Source organism: Moschus berezovskii, chromosome 20 (genome assembly GCF_049115385.1).
Source record: "Moschus berezovskii isolate FMDL1 chromosome 20, NW_MosBer_1.0, whole genome shotgun sequence".
NCBI classification, from domain to species: Eukaryota; Metazoa; Chordata; class Mammalia; order Artiodactyla; family Moschidae; genus Moschus; species Moschus berezovskii.
Genome location: NC_142479.1, coordinates 69,709,463 through 69,717,207, shown reverse-complemented (window position 1 = coordinate 69,717,207; position 7,745 = coordinate 69,709,463). Strand labels below are relative to the sequence as shown.

Genomic DNA, 7,745 nt, shown 5'->3' with positions numbered 1-7,745 from the left:
TGTGGTTGATGGTTTTATATGTGTGGTTCTTGTCCAACCAGACTGTAAGATCCTAAAGGCAAAGGACATCCCATATGTCTTGTGCTTTTCTTCTATTTCTCTCCCCATTAGACACAGTGAAATTCTTTAGAAATTCTGATCTAAACTTAAAAATTTTTTACATTTTAAAACTTAAAACTTTAAAATTTTTCTTTCCCATCTTAAAAATCTCTCTGCATGCATGCTAAGTCGCTTTAGTTGTGTCTGACTCTCTGTGACGCTATGGGCTGTAGCCCACCAGGCTCCTCTGTCCATGGAGTTCTCCAGGCAAGAACATTGGAGTGGGTTGCCATGCCCTCCTCCAGGGGATCTTCCCGACCCAGGGATCAAACCTGTGTCTCTTATGTCTCCTGCATTGGCAGGCGGGTTCTTTAACAATAGCGCCACCTGGGAAGCCCCTAAAAATGACCCTAGCTCTCAGATAACTGGCAAAAAGCAGGCATATTCTATTTCAAGAAAAGATTCTGCAGAAAAACCAACCAGTCAAGGAACAAGCACGTTTTTTCTGCTGTTCAGCAAACACTTTATTGATTAATAGGCAGTCAAACAAACAAAAAACCACCAGGCAAGTTGAGTGGTACACGCAGCAACAGATCACAAGCAGGAAAAATCAACTCCACATCTTCCTTGTGTATCCACCAGGTAAAAGCCACGAGGCTACAACTCGAGCCTTCTGCACCGCAGGTCTCCAATGACCTTGGCTTTGGCTGGGGACTCCAAAACGCTGATCCTCCTTTCCTTACCATTGCAGTTTTTTTATAGCATTTCCTGTGCTTATTCTGAACTTGTTTTAAACTTTTTTTCTCCCGATACTCTGTTTCTCTCATAAAAGCAGAAAATGGGTCACCTCTTACACTTTCAAACTCATTCCTTTTGGGGTCTCAAGCCAATGCCAGCGGAGAAGGCAATGGCACCCCACTCCAGTACTCTTGCCTAGAAAATCCCATGGATGGAGGAGCCTGGTAGGCTGCAGTCCGTGGGGTCGCTAAGGGTCGGACACGACTGAGCGACTTCACTTTCACTTTTAGCTTTCACACATTGGAGAAGGCAATGGCGCCCCACTCCAGTGTTCTTGCCTGGAGAGTCCCAGGGACGGGGGAGCCTTGTGGGCTTCCGTCTATGGGGTCACACAGAGTTGGACACGACTGGAGCGACTCAGCAGCAGCAGCAACAGCCAATGCCAGATGCTGTAAGAGAATGTGACACAGTGGGAGGTCACAACTGATTGACAGGGAACAATAAACCCAGGAAGGCTTCCTAGAGCAGGTGGCATTTGAAACGACCTTTAAGGATGAACAGGATTTCAGGAGCCTGGCTGCCCAACATAGACTCATCCAGGAAGAACTGCCAGAGGATTAAAACTCATGCTGAGTTCAATCAGAAATCACCACTGGAGTGTGAAAGGAACTTTCCTAATTAAGCAATTCCAGAACATTTCCCAGCTCTTGACTGCATGAGTAGTGGTGGGGAACCGCTATATCCGGGTGGCCTGGGACGAAGTCTTCTTCACGGATGGTTAGCAGGGTGGCCTGTAAAAGGGTCTTGGAGGTCTGACATGGAGCAACGTGCATTGGTATGCTGTACCCCACAGTGGGTGGGTATCAGGGACCACCATCGAGGAGACCCGAGTGCCTGCATCTCTACCTGGGTACCTGGATCCCTGCCTGGGCACCTGGATCTCTACCTGAGTGCCTGGATCTCTGCCTGGGCACCTGGATCTCTACCTGAGTGCCTGGATCTCGATCTGGGTACCTGGATCTCTACCTGAGTGCATGGATCTCTACCTGGGCACCTGGAACTCTGCCTGAGCACTTGGATCTATACCTGGGCACCTGGATCTCTACCTGAGTGCCTGGATCTCTGCCTGGGCACCTGGATCTCTACCTGAGTGCCTGGATCTCTACCTGGGCACCTGGATCTCTACCTGAGTGCCTGGATCTCTACCTGGGCATCTGGATCTCTACCTGAGTGCCTGGATCTCGATCTGGATATCTGGATCTCTACCTGAGTACCTGAATCTCGATCTGGGTACCTGGATCTCTACCTGAGTGCATGGATCTCTACCTGGGCACCTGGAACTCTGCCTGAGCACTTGGATCTATACCTGGGTACCTGGATCTCTACCTGAGTGCCTGGATCTCTACCTGGGCACCTGGATCTCTGCCTGAGCACCTGGATCTCTACCTGGGTACCTGGAGCTGCAGCGCTTCAGACTGAAGATGTTTCCAGCAGAGGGGAAAGAACAGGCCATCTAGTTTGGTTCCGCTGAGGCTCATTCTTGGAAACAGGAGACACTGGGTGTCTGTCCTCCCCTGGGGACTGGATATCTCCACGGGTTCTTGGCCTTACCCGATCAACAGCAATTGATGACAGACCAGACAAGAAAATCAGGCAAGCTTTATTCGGGCTCCTGCTACAGTAGTGGGCAATGAAAACAAGTAACAGGCCCCCTTGCTTGCTCCCCAAGTGGAGGGAGCTGGCCTTCCATGGGGTGAGGGCAGGAGGCAGGTCCGGGGGTCAGGCGGGGGGCCTGGGTGGGCAAACCTGGGTGGTGCTGCGTGCAGGGGGCACATGCAGGACCCTGCGTTTGCTCCAGGCGCCTCAAAAGTGGCAGTCGGGCTGAGTCTTCCGCCTGTTATTGTCCAGACTCGCCCCAACTGCGCATCACAGTCCTGTCGAGTCCGCACAGTCTCTTTAAATTTTGTTGCTGGAGGAGATGCTGTCTAGGTTCAGCGGCGCCCCAGGTCCCAGCCGGTCTCACATGGAGGGTGACAAGCCCGGTTCACTGTTGGGCATTTCAGGCCGAAATCACGTGTTCACTGTGAAGAAACGTGGAAACCAGGAGGTCTGCGCCTTTTTTCCAGTGGTGGTGGTGATGCTGATTCTAATGAGAGGCACGAGCTTTGCCCAACAGCCTGGGACCTAACTTTTGAAGCGCTCAGGGCGGAAGAGGGAGGAGACCCCCCCGAGGACCACCTGGTGAGTTCGCAGCCCCCGCACCACGGTCACGGTTAACCCCCGGGGCAGCTGGAGCCCTGAACACAGGCGCTTCACACCCAGGACGACAAGGCTTCCACCCTGTTTTCCCTGCCTCGCCAAAGCCCGGGGCTAAGTTATCGGAGAAGGTGGGCGCTGGGGGTGGGGGGGGGGTGCAGGCAAGGAGGAAGGAAAGAAGGAGACGGAAAAAATCTTTTTTAAAAAACCCTTCGACAGAACCCGATAACCTGGAGTACACGGTGATCGGTGCCGGACGGCATACAAACGCCAAAAGGCAAGTCCCAGGACGGGCCAACTGAAGACTTAATATTTGCCTCTCACTGAGCAAACTAATAAATCCCCTACAGTTTTAGCCACGCACAGCTCCCAGTTTTTATTTATTGGTCAAGACGGCAGGCAGGTTTCTTTTCCTGCCTCCCAGCCACCCCGGGCAAACAGCGGTCCCCTCCCCCGGCCTGTCGTCAGTCTGTTTGTCTATTTGCCTTCTCCTTCGACAAACTCTTGCTAGGTGCAGCTGACAACAAGTGCAAACAGCTTTGAAGGAGTCGTTGGTAATGGACTTCCTAAGACAGCCCTGTCTGGCCGGTGTGGCCGAAGGCAAAGCAAGAGCTACCCGTCAGCCATGGGATGCGTCAGACAAGGCTTAGAACTGGACACACAGGAGGATAACCTGGAGGACCATTAAGACCACCCCCTACCTCTCCCATTTTATTGATGGGAAAACTGAGGCCTGGAGAAAAGGGCTTGAGTGACTTATACATGATCTTGGAGCAAGCTGAAATTAACCCGGGGACTGCCCTGGAGGTCCAGTGTTTAAAACTCTAAGCTTCCATTGCAAGAGGTGAGAGTTCAATCCCTGGTCGGGGAACAAAGATTCCCACATGCCATGAGACACAACCAAAAACAAATCAACAGGTAGACAAACTGGATACTTTTTAAAAACTTCAGGGAAAAAGAAATTAAGGCTAGGACTTGAGCCAGAGAGAGAAAAAAAAAAAAGCAAACCTTTTAAGTCATGAACTCTTTCCTTCCACGTGGTGACACTGCGGACGGCACGGCTAGAAGGGGTTTTGGGGAATGTGTGACGTGACTCCCTCATTCTACACGGAAGGAGCTAAGACGCGGGACGTCCTGGGATGGAAACTCGGGTCTCCATGTCTCCCCAATCTGTGCTTGGTAACCAGTGTAAGACACACAGCTGGACCCAGAAACGCGATGCCTTTGGCTTGCTATCGGATGAGGAAACTGACACACGTGGACACTTGGCCACCCATGAAGTACTCCTTAGAATTCTGCTCCCACCCCCCAAGGCTGAACATCATCCAACCTTCTCTCCCAGGTCCCTCTCAAGCTGCCAGAAAGGCTGCCTCCCCCACGGCCTGCCCTTCCCTCATCCGATGCTGGAAACGGGATTCCTGCACTAGTCAGGGGTAGGTCCAGATAAGAGCGATGCTCTAGACCACTCCAGGCTCTGGGGATCTGGGATTTGACATGGATGAGAAGACAAGAAAAAGAGGAAACTGCTGCTTTTTCACCACAGTGGGACTTCTTCTGGAACCAGGGACCGCGTGTGGGATATAAAAATGAGGGAAACATCTGAAATGAGTCCTCTTTTTAAAGAAAGAAAAATGACACCCCAGGAGCTGGCCAGTGTTCCTTCAACGGCAGTGAAGGCACAGAGATTCAGGACAGGGGGAAGACCCACGTGCCAGAGGCGGGGTCTTTATCTCAACAGGTGTGCGATGACAGAGCCGCTTCTAGATGCTTGTGTGCTCATCTCCACCCTAGTAGGTGATGACCTCCACCGCCCCCCACCCACCCCCCGCCGGGGCCACCACACAAGATGAGCACGGTTAGACGAGATGCTTAAGCCTGTCTTTCAGCAGAAGAGATAAAGCCTTGATCCTCTGACAAGAAGCAACAACTTCAGGATGGCATGCAATCCTGAAAGCCTGGCTTTAACTCACCTGGAAAGAACCTGTAATTTGCCTTCAGGTGTTCTCACTTGTCATGAGCACCCCAACCTGGGGCTGGCGCAACCTCCTCCTCCTCTCTCCCCCACTACCGCTACCAGGTTCCGCTGCCTTATCCCAGAGAAAGCCAGTGTCTGGAAAGGGAAGGGAATTGGGGGAGGGGAGTTCCGAGTCAACAGCATCTGCGTTGACCTCGAAGGTTATCCAGGAGACTTCAGACAGAAAGCACACCCTTCGGCCCAATTTACAGGCCCCTGATATTTTAAGGGACCCTAGAGGTCAAAGGAATTTCAGGAAGTCTTCCAGCCAACTCCTTCACTCTCCAGACAACACCATCCCAAAGGTTTTTAGCTCTTAGTCTCTCTAGCTAAGATGCAGAAATTTTCTTCTTGGCTCTTATTCTATACAAACGTGTGGCACACACACACATCCCACAGTGTATTTTCCATTGTTTCCAGTGGCTGTATTATTTTTGTTTCATCATGAGCTGTTTTGTTCTCAACAGAAAAGGTTCACTTCATCAACAGGACTTGGGTTTTGTGGGGCCCCATCTACGGTCAGGACACACTGGAAGGAGGGGGTCCTCCAGAAACACCATCAACTGTGGCCGCTGGAGAGTCTGGAATGAAGCACAGTGTTCTGACGTGGACTCTGACGGCCCCACTGGGAGCCAATCACACATCTGTGTCAACAGAAGACGTGTCCGTGTTCTGCTCCTGCAGACGTGCAACTGCGTGCAACCCGAACCAAGAGAGCTGAGCGTGGGCAACGCCAGCCTTCAGGATCCAGCTCCCTGCGAGGGCCCCGCCGATGGCCGAGCGTCTTCAGAGCCTGAAGGATTTCTGCACAGACCTGCATCACACTGGAGCCTGCAGGACCAGACCCCACACACACAAGGAGGGATGCTCTTCTGAGGCTGCTTGTACTCCAATGTGCAAACACCGACCCTTTCAGAAGGAGCAAAATGTAAGATCAGTTGACTTATGTGTAGTGAAGTATTCGCTCTATATCCAGCTGAGAAGTGATGGGGTAAAACAGAACAGCTGAGTCCAAAGCCTCAGCAGACGTGGGAGGTGGAGAGCAGGAGAGAATGCAGGAGAACATCCTCTGGTTTCCAAGGACTGGCGGGGGCGGTCTGAAGACCAGGCACCAGCAGAAGGATTCTAAGGTGCAGGATCACAGCATCCCCTTCAGCTGGAGGCGGCCTCCTGTTCCAGGGTTCCTCAGGTCGAGGTTCTTTACTTTCTCCTCAAACATCTTCTTAAATCCAGAAGTTCCTCTAGCCTCCAGAATGTGTGTGTGTGTTAGTCACTCAGTTGCATCAAACGCTTTGCAACTCCATGGACCTGTAACCTGCCGAGCTCCTCTGTCCATGGGACAAGAATTCTGCAGTGGGCAGCCATTTCCTTCTCCAGGGGATCTTCCTGACCCAGGGATCGAACCTAGGTCTCCTGTGTTGCAGGCAGATTCTTTGCCAACTGAGCCACCAGGGAAGTCCATTCTCCAAAATAAGACTTCTCATTCCAATCCAGAGCACTTGCCTCTTAAGAGAAGGTCCCATCTTAGTTCCTTGGGGTCCTCATGGTTACACTGAGGTTCCTGGTGAGGACTGTGGGTGAGAGGAATGGTTCTCCACCTGTCCTGCCTCCCAGGCCTGTGGACAAAAAAAAACAGCAACACAGTGAGACTCGGCCTTCTGTCCTTTCAATGGATGGCTTTCAACAACGAACATCACCTTACTGCCTTTAATCCAGAATGTTCGAGCTACTGAATAGAACATTGCTGTTGTTCTTTAGTTGCTCAGTTGTGTCCGGCTCTTTGTGACCCCCAAGGACTGTAGCCCGCCAGGCTTCTCTGTCTGTGGCATTTCCCAGGCAAGAATAATGGAATGGGTTGCATTTCCTTCTCCAGGGGAATCTGCCCAACCCAGGGAAAGAGATCACATCTCCTGCACTGGCAGGCAGACTCTTTACTGCTGAGCCACCTGGAAGGCCCAAGATTCCTTCAAGCAGTATTTTAGTTAAGGCAGGGAAAAGGCCTATGTATACTGTTCAAGTTTCCTTGGCGGCTCAGATGGTAAAAAATCCACCTGCCAATGCAGAAGATCCGGGTCAGATCCCTGGGTTGGGAAGCTCCCCTGGAGAAGGAAATGGCAACCCACTCCAGTATTCTTGCCTGGAGAATTCCATGGACAGTGGAGCCTGGCAGGCTACAGTCCATGGAGTCGCAAAGAGTCGGACATGACTAAGGGACTAACACATACTATTCAAGGAATTCTGTACACTGAATCATTGCTGGGAACCCTCACACAAGTCTTACCACCACACCATAGCTGATTTTAAAAACCAAATACAGCTCAGAAGTGGACAGTTCTGTTTTTTCAGCCTGCAAGCTATGGGGTCAGGAGCATGGAAGGATCCGATCACCCAGTTTACAGATGAAAAAACTGAGGCACAGAGGCCCACGCTTCTCCGTACAGGATGACAGGCATCCGGCCCTTAAGCCTGATGTTCACTTCAGCTGCAACACCCCTCTGCTTTCACAGGTTGCTGTTCAGTCGCTCAGTCGTGTCCAACTCTTTGTAGCCCCATGGACTGCAGCATGCCAGGCTTCCCTGTCCTTCTCTCTCTCTCAGAGTTTTCTCAAACTCACGTCCGTGGAGTCCATCATGCCATCCAACCATCTCATCCTCTGTCGCCTGCTTCTCAGGAGACCCTTAACAACTAATTAGGAGAT

General features: G+C 51.6%; 1 protein-coding gene across 1 annotated transcript in view; it reads right to left on the bottom strand.

Annotated features, from left to right (window-relative positions):
- Positions 1–559: 559 nt before the first annotated feature.
- LOC129538678 (uncharacterized) overlaps positions 560–7,745 on the bottom strand; it is a 162,051-nt gene continuing 154,865 nt past the window's right edge. Inside the window, exon 7 of the mRNA XM_088829443.1 lies at positions 560–6,663. The gene's annotated coding sequence lies outside the window, so the exon portion shown is untranslated. The remainder of the gene's footprint in view (positions 6,664–7,745) is intronic.